The sequence below is a fragment of the Procambarus clarkii genome, chromosome 38, assembly GCF_040958095.1.
Source record: "Procambarus clarkii isolate CNS0578487 chromosome 38, FALCON_Pclarkii_2.0, whole genome shotgun sequence".
Taxonomy (NCBI): domain Eukaryota; kingdom Metazoa; phylum Arthropoda; class Malacostraca; order Decapoda; family Cambaridae; genus Procambarus; species Procambarus clarkii.
In genome coordinates this window covers 24,268,962-24,282,597 of record NC_091187.1, presented here as the reverse complement: position 1 = coordinate 24,282,597, position 13,636 = coordinate 24,268,962, and the positions used below count along the sequence as shown (strand labels likewise).

The following is a 13,636-nucleotide window of genomic DNA, read 5'->3' as shown; positions in this document are numbered from 1 at the left end:
ATATATATATATATATATATATATATATATATATATATATATATATATATATATATATATATATATATATATATATATATATATATATATATATATATATATATATATATATATATATATGCACTAACTTGCCTTGACTTGCAAGTGAAGTTAAACAACTTTAGAACACTTTCCCACCTGGAGACTCGAACCCTAGCCAGCACAGATGCTTCACAGCAACCGGCATAGCTGGTACGCCTTTAACCCACTACACCAAACTCAGACCCTTCAAAAGAGATGGAAATTTTGGGGTGTTTAACCCCCCAAATATCCCCACCTTCCTAGGGCACCAGAGCTGGTGAGAGGTAGGTTTTTCCAGTGATTTGAATTGGCGATCCGAGCACTACCAAGATTGCTTTTGCTCTCACTACCATGCGTCACAAACGCTACATGGTTTGGGTTTCCATGAGCATCCGTTCTCCATGACAGACCTTCTGAAGCTTTTTAAAAAAGAAGCCGTTGTAACACTTATTGATATCGGACAGGAAGGCACGGACATCGTATACATCTTCTCAAAAGAAGAGGACCTCAAGAACCTGTTGCGTTGTTAATACAGAACTCAAGAGAAGCACCTGGGCCTTAGTTTCCGCAGGCAGTACCTAGCTACACGACCTGTCTTTGTCAGTGAGATTAGCTAGTGGGTCGTGGAGCATGCCGAAGATTCTCATGTGGCGAAAGACATCGAGGATAGTAACCAGGATCTGGAAGCTAGTACATTGTGCAGAAAGTGATCTTGAACGCACCTTGAAGATCACGTTCATCTCCATAGCGTCGCTAACCTGGCTGCCAAGAACGTTTTCTACTGCTTTGGCATCTAGGTTCCACCATACCTAATGAAGATGGAAAGAGTCTATGACATCAATCAGTGCCTTGCTGCTACTAGTACTCTCACCACACCAGCAAATGTGAACAGCGAATTCAAAAGTGAAGCCTCTGCTCAGCTGATCACCGTTATTTTATCTGCAAGTCGGAAACCCTACGCTGTTTGCTTTGTAAAGGCAATCATCCTGCAATCTCCCATCGTTGTCCCCGTAGACAAGAAGTTATCAAGAACTAGGAGAAAAACCACATCTTCCACCAGAGCTAGCACCAGTCCAGGTACTTCAGCTCCAACCAACCAATCAACGACCACCTCAACCTCAACCCTCAAACCGCCACTTTCCCAGAGCTCCCGGGAGGAGAAAATACCACCACCACACTCCAACAACCTAGCCAATGGGGATCCAGATTCTAGCCTGCCAACCATTTATCGAGCCAGCCGTCGCCACCTCCATCTCACCCCGACCAATCACTGTATAGCTCAGTACAAGCTCTGACATCGACGGCCAGCATGATAGCTGGCACTAGCCCCCAAGAATATGTGAAAATTTTGAATATTCATTTCAAAGGTCATGCTTTGTAAAGGCAATCATCCTGCAATCTCCCATCGTTGTCCCCGTAAGTAGATTATTTGGTGACAGATAGAGCCACCTATGTAGGGTAATCAGATAAGAAAATCAGAAGCGGGGAGCCACATAGTGCCACTCCATATTAGGTCACCCAAGGTGTGAGTGGTAGCAGTCGAAAAAACAGTGAAGATAGGTATCTATTATGTGCCACTATGATCATGTTCATTTATACAGTAAAGTATGACAATATATTTAAGTAAAAATGAATTTATTTGTATAATAAACACTCGTGGGTGAGTGCCAGTTACGCCCCCACATTCCTCTATGGGGCAGGTGTAAAACAGGTTCCTCCCGGTGAGGGTGGTCGCCCGTACCCTTCCTCGCACCTAATGGCCTTGACTTTACCGTAACAGAGTTCCACACCCAGCGGAGGTTGAGTGGGTCTTATATAGGGGTATTAAATTATAAATCTCCTCCAGGGGTTAAAAAAAATCAAAGAATTTATTAATGTTTTATTAGGTAAAAATCACAAATGATGTATAAGAAGTTAATTATGACCCCTATCCCTCTCCCCCCTCCACCTCCCCTTCCTCATCTGAGTAGAATTCTGACGTCTCCCCATCCGTGGTGAGTGGGGGGAGGTCTTGACCCCCTCCCCCCTCTCTTGGGGGAGTGGGGTGAGTTGGCTGGTTGCCTTTTGGACGACTTTCCTTCTGACTCTCATCTGAAGTGTTCTGGAAAGAGATGGGGAAAATAATTTATAGGACTATATCTTTTATTTGAAAAATATTCTATTTCCTCTAAGAACAGTTAGTACATACCTCTTCCCCTGCAGGAGCGACCTTGTGTCCTCTACAGCAGGCATCATCAATTAGGGTACGTAACAGCATCTTGTTTGGGGCAGACCTTCCTCGTAGAATTACTACTCTACAAATGTGGACAGGTCCTAAGAATTGCACTGAAAAAAAAGAAGAGGTAAAATAGAGGTTGAGCAAACTTTCTATTGTGGGAAAAAAAATAAATCTTTACCAGAAAGTGAGGGTAATACTAACCAGGCCCTTCAAGGACTTCAATCTTCCCTGCGTGTGTTTCTGGGGAGACGCCTTCCATTTGTAGGATAAGGGGGATGGGGGTCTTCTAGGGAGGTTGTGGGGTGAGAGGTGTTTTATATGGGGGTAATCCCCCTGTTAGGTGGGTTGCCTAGCTAACAAAAATATTCTCTACACCACCTATAAGAACCAACCCTTACTCCTCTACAAAATGTCCTAACACAGTGATGTTTCATAGGAAAATATCGTCTCGCATAAGCGAGGGCACGTTTATCATTTAATTTTAAACTAACGCTTGAAAATACATTATGTAAGTAATGTACTGTTGAAGGCAACCCCAGGTGACTCACACTATGGACGAACATTACGCAATACAGTCCACAAGCAAGGGTAAAATCACTCTGGAGTCTGTAGCACATTCCAAACACCTTTGTTATTGTGTTAGTTTTAATAAATCCTTGAAAATAATGTCCATAAGTAACCGCCGACATTGCATAACTATTGAAAAAAAACATTCGATGTTTAACTTTATCAACATAAATAGCTACCCAATGTCCCATAGTTAATCTGCTATGTGATGGTAAAATATTAGTTATGAGAACAATAGGTTTTCTTGATGAGATATTTAAATGTTCTATTTCATCAGCATTATAACAACCTAGGTAGAGTGCTCGATCCCCTAGATTATTTTTTAAATTAATATTTATATCATTACAATTCATTATGTTTTTAAGCTCGCACGTCACACAGAACAGTTCTCTGTCCGTCGATGGATAGTACCCCGGTCGTTTCCCCAAACAGTAAAACCAGCCTGTTATATGTAACACCACCACCAAACTCAAGCTCCATACGCAAGTTGCCAGATTTCTCCACAGGGAGGGAATCCTTTGTTTGAATGGTGGTTAAGTCAAAGGCGAATATCGATCTTCCCTTATTAAAAGTGTCATAGGCTAGAAGTGAATCACGCTCTAAGCCTAATGTCTTCAAAGTTTCGTAATAAAGGCGGGCATAATGATTGTCGAAATCACCACCAATTCGGTAAATTGCATTATTGTTCAAATACATGGCGATATTTTTCAGTTTTGCATTTTCAAAATATAATCCATTACCTTGGTGAAGGCCAGCGAAATAATTCATTGGCACAATTACCATGAATATCCTGTGAGGAATTACTTGCGCCCAAGGCTGATCAATTAAGAGACTAGTTTGATTCCCTGCTAGGACATATGTTTTAGAAATGGTTTTATTGAAAGTATAGCTTATGGGGTCGGGGGATGCTAACAGTGAGCTGTTTAAGGCTAGGTAAGCACTTGGGTAGGGGAACACTCGTGTTACCCACAACTTAGCATAATCCATATGCAGCCGATACTTAGAGCCATCGTCCACACTTGTATTTAGCACCCAAGCATGTGGGGAGAGCTCCAATCTTAGGCGCACATCTATATTATCTAATATGTATTGGTCTAGGGTTGTTACGTCCAATAGTAGGGGAAAACACATTGACAATCCTTTACCTTTTAAATCGGTCATAAATTTTTTATCCTTGGCGGTTGCCCCAGTAAAAAATGTATTAGTAAATTCGTTAGGGATTACACCATCATCACTCCAGTCCCTACGAAAGGCTCCAATCCTCCCCAAGGAAGACATTTTTGATGGAGGCATGGAGGTAATTAATTTAATAAACGACCAATAATTAAAATTAGAATTTGTTTCAACTACCTGCTCTCCTAAAAACACCTGAACACCTTTAAACATGGTATTTGACAACCCATTAACAAATTCCACATGGTCATCCTCTTCCAATTTTGTGGTATCGTCATCTTTCGTTAAAGATACCTTAAAATCTATAACAATATTAGCTAAATCTAAGAAGGCGCCCTGGGTTCCGGGGATGCGGAATTCTAAGTAATTATCCCGCAAACGTTGATTAATAGGTAGGTTAACAGGTAGAATGTCTATTTGCTGTGTGGAGGCAATTGAACTCTCCACATTACGTATTCTGTTACTTCTAGGAAATTGGTCAATAATACTGGAAGTATAATATTCTACAGGGATTTTCAACCCAGCTCCACTAGCCTCCGCCATGATCTCCTCCGAAAGGTGAAGTATGACTGCTTACTGTAGTGAAAATACATCATTTTTATACCCAAGGGCTCGTTTACATTTATTATTTTTATTTTTTCTTCTCCTAGAGAGTCTTTTAATTTTCCCGCCTGCTACCAATTTCTTCCCCACAGTCTTAAGAGCATCAATACCGTGAGTTCTCAGAGCGCTCTTTACATCCCGTCTACCACTGGTTAAATCACCAAGAACATTTTTCCCAAAATCGATAGCAGTCGGCGTTACAGTTTTCATGAAAAATGGTATGGCTCGTCGAGCCAAGCCGGCTAAGGTCCCAAAAAAACCACCACCAGATCTGAGATAAGGCGCTTGGAATGTGCGTATGTCATTCATCGCTCCCCCCCTCACCCCGTATCTCCCAGAGAGGGGGGAGAAGATCTCCCCATACTCCTTCTGGGAGGGTGTGTGGAAAGGTACTCGCATCCCGACTCCTCTTCTTATAATAACCGATGATGTGGGTAAACACTTCTATATATATATATATATATATATATATATATATATATATATATATATATATATATATATTTATATTTATATAGATTATATTGTTATACCTTAGGGCGGAGGTGTAAGACTACCGTAACCGACCTCCCATCTTCAAAACTAACCTTTCGCCCAAACTGATCTGTTATCTTAATGCTCACCTTCTCCAACGTGTTAGTATTTAATGTCTTGTACACTAGGGGGTGAGCCCCTCTAGAATAAGAGTCATGATAATTGATTGCATCTAAGATATTTACAATTTGTCCCCCGTAACGATCCGGCTCGATGACGTCACTATAAATGAGTAAATAGTCACATCCTCCGTCATTGTCTGGGGGGAATGAGGCCACGATCTTTGAGGCTGCTGTAATGTCATCTGATTTTGCCTGATAAATGGTGTATTTGCGACTGCTGTCAAAACCAAGTACATTAGCTATTCTGTGTTTAAATTGAAGACTAAGAGAATATAAGGAACCAGTGCCTTCATTGTTAAGTGTAGAGGATAGTAATACTCGCTCTAAGGATTGATCATAGGTGAGGATTGGTTCTCTTTCTGAGAAGTATATTTTGAAATCACCTCGGAAGCTAAGCTTCATGTCGGTGATTATTTGTCGGCTAAGCTCACTCGTGATGAATGTGATGTTTCTGGATAATATGTTGGTTTTGGGGGTGAAGGTGTAGATGAGATGTTCTGGGCTTTTAGAAAGAGTTCCTCGCTTAAAAGTAGCATAGACGTCTATACCAGACTCCCCCTCATCCTTGATGATAGCGTTAATTCGTCTGGGTAGGAGTATGTTGACTAAGGCCACTTCATGTTTAATGGAAGGGTTTAAATGTAGAGTGGGGATGGTGTTTGTAAATGCTGAACTTGTGTTGTTGTATATATCTTCTTGGTCGAGGCTAGTGAGGTATATGTAGTGTTCCTCGTCCATTGTTAAGTTATGTACTGACTGGGGTGGGAATAAAACATCATTACTTATATTTTATTTTATTAATCTACTAAGGAAATATTACTTTTAAAAGAACTACAACAGGGGCAACTACATTTTGTTCCCCCATAACAAATTACATATAAAGAGCAGCAGCTGTTGGTACTGCTGTCGTCCGCTGCTGCCGCTGCCGCTGCTGCTGGGGGAGCTGTTGGTACCACTGACACCGCTGCCACCGCTGACGGTACTGCTGCTGCTGCTGCTGCTGCTGCTACCACCGCTGGAACCGTTGTAGTTGGTGGTACTGCTGCCGCTACCGTTACCGCTGCCGGCGATGATGGTACTGTTGCTGCCGCTGTCACCGCCGGAACTGCTGTAGTTGGTGGTACCGTTGCCGCTACCACTACCGCTGACAACACTGTCACCATCGTCGGTGGACCTGCTACTGCTACCACCACCGAAGCTGTTGTAGATGGAGGTACTGCTGTTGCTGCTGCTGCTGCTGCTGCTGCTGCTGTTACTGACTGTGGTGGTGCTGGCACGTCTTCTTTGAGCGTTGATGGTTACAGCTTTCGTTGTTTTTTCGGTGATGAGGATAACAGGAATATTTCCTGTGACTCTCCATCGAGGATGGTGTCAATACGATGATTTGAGAGGGGGTCGAAGTCAATAGTGGTTTCGATCCGTCGTTTGGCCGTGCCAGATGTTGTGGGTGGGGGTGGAGCAGCGCTGGAGGTGGATGAGTACTCTTGTAGGTGTCTCTTCTTCCTGGGGGTGGCTGGTGGTGCTGGTGGTGTAGAACGAGAAGAGCTTCCTGGAGTGGTGGCACCCTCCCCCACCACCGCATCTAGGGTGATAGTTTTACTATCACCCTCTCCCCTGGGATCATCATTCGGGAGGGGTACCATCGATGGGGTGACGGTAGAGGGACGTTTGAGGATTACCAGCTCCTTGTTATGCTTGCCCAGCTCAGCGTTGAGGGAAATGAGCATGGGCCCGACGTCCTTGTGCCAGTTGTCCATGCCATCACGGGAGGCCCCCAGCCCATGGGGCACCACCAGCCGAAACATGGTTGGAGTTCTTACCATGAGATTGCCAACCTTTGTTAGGGCTGTTTTCAGCCAATATAGCCTATTCTTGGCAGTATCCAGGGTGACATTGGTGATGTAGTGGATGTCGGAGGAAGACTGCACTTGCTCCTGAGCTATAGGGTTGGACTCGAAGGGTGCTCCTGCGCCGAAAGCGGAAATTAGCGCCACGATGGTGGGGCGGAAGAACAAGACTGGCTCTTCGACAATGTCTTGACCGTCGGAGGGTAGGGGAGCTATCTTCACTTCGATGTCACCCGGGGTAGACCGGTAACGTATTGTGGCCCTGTTGACACGAGTCAGTCCTTCACGTTCCACACGGGCATAGTTGTAACATTTCCAAATTACACTTGCCAGTCCATAGGGACGCACAACAGCAGCGGGTAAGTCATACACTATGACATCACCGACCCCAAAGGCGTGGGTGTCGGTGATGTCGCTGTCTATTGACTTAATGGACGATAAAGCCATGGCGGAGGGGCGGTTGAGAGGAACTGGGGAAGAGTCGTCGTCAACTATGGTGACCGAGGGTGACGGTGGAGGCCTTTAAATACACCTGTGTCCCCCACCTGGAGGGGGAGGGATGTATGGGGTGTGGTGTAGAGGCTGCCTTCCCTACCTTAAAAGTCCATACACACTCCGTCCAGTCTCGAAGGCTGTAATCTGGTCTCGATGTTGGAAGGTTAATTTTTCCATTTGCCATATCTCCGTCTGGATTTCCTGGGATGAATATTCTTCATAACGTTTCACCGTCTCTCCAAATGACTTAAAAAACCGTTCTGGAGGGGCACTCAACACAAGACGGTCATAACAATCCCACAATGCATATATCAATCTACATTTGTGTTCGACATACTTGTAGTACCGCTGAGTAGCAACCAACTTCTTTAATAAGGGAGATTTGTCTTCTGGGGGTGTAGCTGGGGGAGGAGTGGGTCTAGAAGCTTGCTCCATGGTGGATATGCAACTGAATATGGTGGTCTTTAAGATGGTCTTCATATAGGTCTTCAATACGGCTCCCAATGGGGTCTCCTATGGATACCCCTCCCCCCTTTTAACTGAGATCTAGCGCGATAATTACGTATGAGGGTTGGGTCTATGCCAGCCACCCTCAGTAAAACCCTTACATCTTCCTTGTCACTTGCCCTAAATTGCCCCTTTGTGAAGGCTAGAGTTTTAATTATATCTAAAATATTTAAATTTTGTACAGGCTTTAATAAATTTCCGCGACTATCCCACATCACCTGTTGGCTGTTTTGTCCAAACATGTTCAATAATGCTTTGACATGAGGAATTTCCTCAATTTTAAAATTCACATTTATTAAGTTGTCCAGACTTGGATTTTGGGGTGTGATGGTGGCTTTATGTGGAGTGTGGCCAGCAACAATTACTTGCACTTCGGGCGGGAGGATGGAATGTCCCCTTTTTTTATTTATTTTTTTTTTTAAAAGGCGATGGTCGCGCCGGGCAGCCCGCGTTTTTTTTTTCTTTTTAAGGGTGGCGACGGTCGCCGGGGGCCCCAATGTCATTTAAAGGGTGTGTGACCAGCCCCGCCCGTCTGGAGGTGCTACTACGGCAACACCGCCCACAGCCCGTTGTTGTCAGGTGGGAGGAAGGAGTGTCCTCTTCCCCCACCCCCCCATCACCCCTACCAGAGTCGCAGGTGGGTAGGTTACGGGCTCCCCCAATATTATTACTTGGGATGGATTCGTTTTTTAAAGAGAAGGACATACTTTCACTACCATCACCACCGGGGGAGGGCAGACCCACAGCATTAGGAGGTGATGGTGAGTTCTTGTTTTTATTAAATAAATATTTTTCAGCTATGAATCGTGGTACCAGGCAATATTCTTTCACCATTTTATTCTCTCGTTACTTATTTACGCAATTACCTTATTAGGGAGGAAATTAACGATACAGCCAAAGGTAGCAGAGCTGCTAATATCGCCCCACCACGTCTGGAGGTCAGTATGAGCTTCTTTTTGTATAAAGGAGTTTTCTTACGTGCTACAGATCGTATGTCGTTCTGATATCTCTGTAAGCCATTAATTATCTGAGGTTGAACTGGGATGTTTCGTTTCAGAAAATTGGCAAAAATTTCACAAATTGATTCAATTTCCTGCCATTTTAAAGCCTTGATTAGTTTATTCCGCTTCTTGCGTGATAAATTGTTTAATAAAAATAACAACTGATGATGTTTCTCTACGAGAGAGTCCTCTTGAACTGTCATTTTTTGTTAAATTTGACGATGTCTTGAGCTTTAATCCAGCTATTGGCAGAATCTGGGTACCCTCTCCACTTGACGAAATATTCTCTGTGTCCTTTCGATGTTTTCCTAGACTGTAATACCGTTACAGGAAAATAGTCTGGAAGGGATGTTGCAATCAATTCCTGCTCATAAAACATGCCACTGATCGTCTCGTTGTTTAAATCTTTGATTTTATATGTCGGGATTGGATGTGTTCTGTCAATATGTGACACTACAAATATTTCTTCTGTATTTTGGTGCCAAAAGCCTTTGTGAAATATATTCCTGCGCTTTGCCAATCGCACATGCTGTCCAAGGTGCAACCGTGGACTGATGGCAGTTATGGAGGAGTCATTGTTTAAATACATAACCTTAAACTGTCTTCGTATATCTTCAATATTTTGCAACTTATGAATGGCATGAGGAGTATTTTTTAGCATCCTGTGGAAAGTGTGGTTGTACACGTCCACAACTTTAGGGAGGATGTGGGTGTATTTTAATGAATTAGCTTGAGTCATATAATGATACAGTTTATGTTTTAAAGTTCTGATGGCTCGCTCCACTATGCTAGATTTCATTTCCGAAAATACACTATATAATTTAATATTTTTCTTATTAAAATAATTTTGAACTGACTTGTTGTAAAATTCTCTACCTCGGTCAGTGAATATCCGCCTTACACCGAGAAACTGAGGCGTTTCCTCTAATATCTTCTTCAGAGCGACTAACACTTCACTCGAATTTTTTGTTTTTAAAGTTTGAGTCTGCATTAGGCGGGAATAAACATCGACACAAATTAAAATATATTTAACACCATTATTGTATTTTTGTAAACTACAAAAGTCCCCTAGGTCACAGGCAATTATGGTACGAGGTTTAGGGGCTAATATTTTCCGTCGGGGGAACCTAACTAAATTTCCTCTATGTAATGTGTAAGATCGCTCCCCATGGAGAAATTCCTTCACATCTGCAACACTAATGTTGGGGTCTTTAAGTCTGGCAGCCTTATACAATTTTTGAATTGACCCTGTGAAACCACCTGGGCTAGAAATGTCATTATAGATACTGGTGAGAATTGTTCGTTTCTGTGTCGTTAGAGACATTTTTTTGTTGTCGTTGTTGATTACATTTGATACACAATTTCACAGTGGTCTTCGTTGGTGATGCTCGTTCGTAGTTGTAATGCCTCAGGAACCGTCAGATCGACCAATAAGTAACCATACTTGTTCTGGGATATTGCCCGACGGTATATTTCAACGAAACTACTAGTTGTTTTTCGCCCATATAACTGTCCACTTAAAATTTCAAGTTGGCTTATGTCTCTCTGCTTCATTAATATATAATGACTACAATTCAGAGTTATTGTCCTGGCGTATTTCCCCTGGGGAAACAAATTTTGACTAATTAGAATTACGGAAATATTACCGTGTCTCCCTCTTGTGAAGATATTGGCTATAATTGGACTCTGTATGGCTTCCAGGTATAAGTCATCAATTATATACAAAACTGACTCATTTGAAAAAGGATCTTTATACTCTAGTGGGTTAATCAGATCCTGGGAGACAGTAACCTTGTTTCGCAGAGATGGAATGTTTGAAAGAGGTTGTTCTGTATTATTTGCAGATGACACTAAAATTTTTGAGAATTTTCCGTGGTATTTAACACATAAATTCCCCACTAGGGTCGTTTTCCCAGAATTACTGAATCCAGCTACAAATATTCTTGCTGGGTGGTGGAAAATATTAAGTTGCTCGTCTGTGACAGACGCACACTCCTCCATATTTTCCCCATAAATGGTTCAATTACCTATGGAGTGGTCGCTTATATATTCATATTATATATATATATATATATATATATATATATATATATATATATATATATATATATATATATATATATATATATATATATATATATATATATATATATATATATATATATATATATATATATATATATTGAGTGTGTGTGTGTGTGTGTGTGTGTGTGTGTGTGTGTGTGTGTGTGTGTGTGTGTGTGTGTGTGTGTGTGTGTGTGTGTGTGTGTGTGTGTGTGTGTGAGAGTGTGTGTGTGTGAGTGTGTGTGTGTGTGTGTGTGTGTGTGTGTGTGTGTGTGTGTGTGTGTGTGAGTGTATTCACCCATCAAGGGATGTGTCTCCCTCAGGACATAGCCAGTCCTCCTGATGTTTTTTTGAAGTAGAAGTCCCCTAGTGATGACCTCCAGACGAGAGAGAGAAAAAAAAAAAAGTTTTCTACAGCAGGCCTAACCCTTCTCTTACAAAAGGACTGAGAGGTGTTGTATGTGGCAACGTTGCCCCCCACGTTTCCGAGTCAATAAAAGGACGCTACACCTCCCCCACATCATGTATTATTGAATTGTGACCAAACCATCCACTCTCCTCCCCGTCTAGACCGAGATGTAAGTAAATTAGTATCTATTTCATATAAGGGTTATATATATATATATATATATATATATATATATATAAATATAAATATATTATATATATATATATATATATATATATATATATATATATATATATATATATATATATATATATATATATATATATATATATTTATATAGATAAGTAGGGGCAGGAATGAGAAGTGGAGTGATTTGAGTGCTGGGGGGATATATATATATATATATATATATATATATATATATATATATATATATATATATATATATATATATATATATATTTATTTATTTATTTATTTATTTTAGGTAAGCGTGATCGTTATGTCTCGAGTTGGTGATATTTGTAGAATTTGTGGATGGGGGTCATCACATCTCTTCGTTCATAGGTGTTACACATGTTTCTTCTGTGGAGAAACTGTATGTGTACAGTCTAGTGGTGAACACAGGAGAACCTGTGCTGGAGGTATGACCGTATTTTATATATTTATTTATTCATTTATTTCAAATAAAAAAAATATTAAGAAGGGTTTTCCCCTTCTCCATGAGTGTGGGAGAGAGAGTGTATATAAATTATACACTATTTCCTTCATTAGGTAAACGTCGCCAGCCCACCCTCCCTTCCAGAGAGGATGGCTTCTTGTGCTTTTTGTGTGGAAATACATCCTTGAGACCTCACCACACTTCCCCTTGTGATAATTGTGGGACCTCTGTGTGTGAGGACTTGACCTCTGAACATCTACAAACATGCCCCCGTGGTGAGTGAATAAACCCTCCACCTTTATTTCTCTTAAGAATCTTTTTTGAGAACTTATGTCATGGGGGTTAGTGAGAGGGTGTTGCCTTTTTATTATTATTATTATTATTATTATTATTATTATTATTATTATTATTATTATTATTATTATTATTATTATTTATTATTATTCCATTCCAGGAGCGATTCAGAGGCAGGTAGGGGAGGAACATGACAAAGCACAGCGTGACAATAACCCCTTAGGTGGAGGGGAGGGGGGAGAGGAAGCGATGAGTGATGATGATGATGGTGATGATGGTGATAGGGGTGACATCTCTCAGCCGGGCCCTAGTGGTCTTAGACCCCCTGTCATCAATAGACTTAATGCCCTAAATAGTGATGAAAATTCCCCAGATGAGGAGGATGCTATAGACACTCCACACTTAATAGGGTGGGGGCTCTGGGGAATCTCTTTACTAGGCTGGAATATTCCATCCCCTCAGCCTTCGCCACAGACCCTATAGGACTCCTAAGCAACTTTAGGGACTATTACATATCTGAAATAGAGAATTACATGAATTCTCTTGGGGGACATGGCAATTTTACTTCATCATTAAAAATCCTCCTCGAGGTAAAAGTAACACTTTTGAAACAACGACTCACGGAAGATGATGACTTTAGAGAACACTTCATAACAACACCCGCTAGACTGGTAACTCTTGAGGATGTGGGTAATCTTATTGATAGCTGGGTGGCTTATATGATTACACGACTGGAAGATCTCCTTTCAGAAACAGAGGGGAGTGGTTTCATATTATATAATGTCGATTTCCTCAAAATCGTCATCTGTAATGCAAGTGTAAGGTCAGTTTTGGGGGATTATGTCCCTTATCCCCCATTTCTAAGGGGACGGCATGAGGTCTTCAACCCAATCCCGGCTGGTAACAATAAAACATGTATTATTCAGTGCATTGCTGCTTTTCTGGCGTCACAACAAGGGTGGAAGTGGAGACGTATAGGGAGACTTGTAGAGTCTCACTCTAGGGTTAGGAAAATGGTCAAATACGACAATTTATCCATCCCTCTGTCTTGGGAGGATATCTCTAAATTGGAGAATAGAAA

General features: G+C 41.6%; 1 long non-coding RNA gene across 1 annotated transcript; it reads left to right on the top strand.

Annotated features, from left to right (window-relative positions):
• The first annotated feature begins 12,081 nt into the window (after positions 1-12,081).
• LOC138372230 (uncharacterized) lies at positions 12,082-12,822 on the top strand. Its single transcript, XR_011230751.1, has 3 exons — positions 12,082-12,244; positions 12,375-12,536; positions 12,716-12,822. It is a non-coding gene; the product is annotated as an uncharacterized lncRNA (long non-coding RNA).
• The last annotated feature ends 814 nt before the right edge of the window (positions 12,823-13,636 follow it).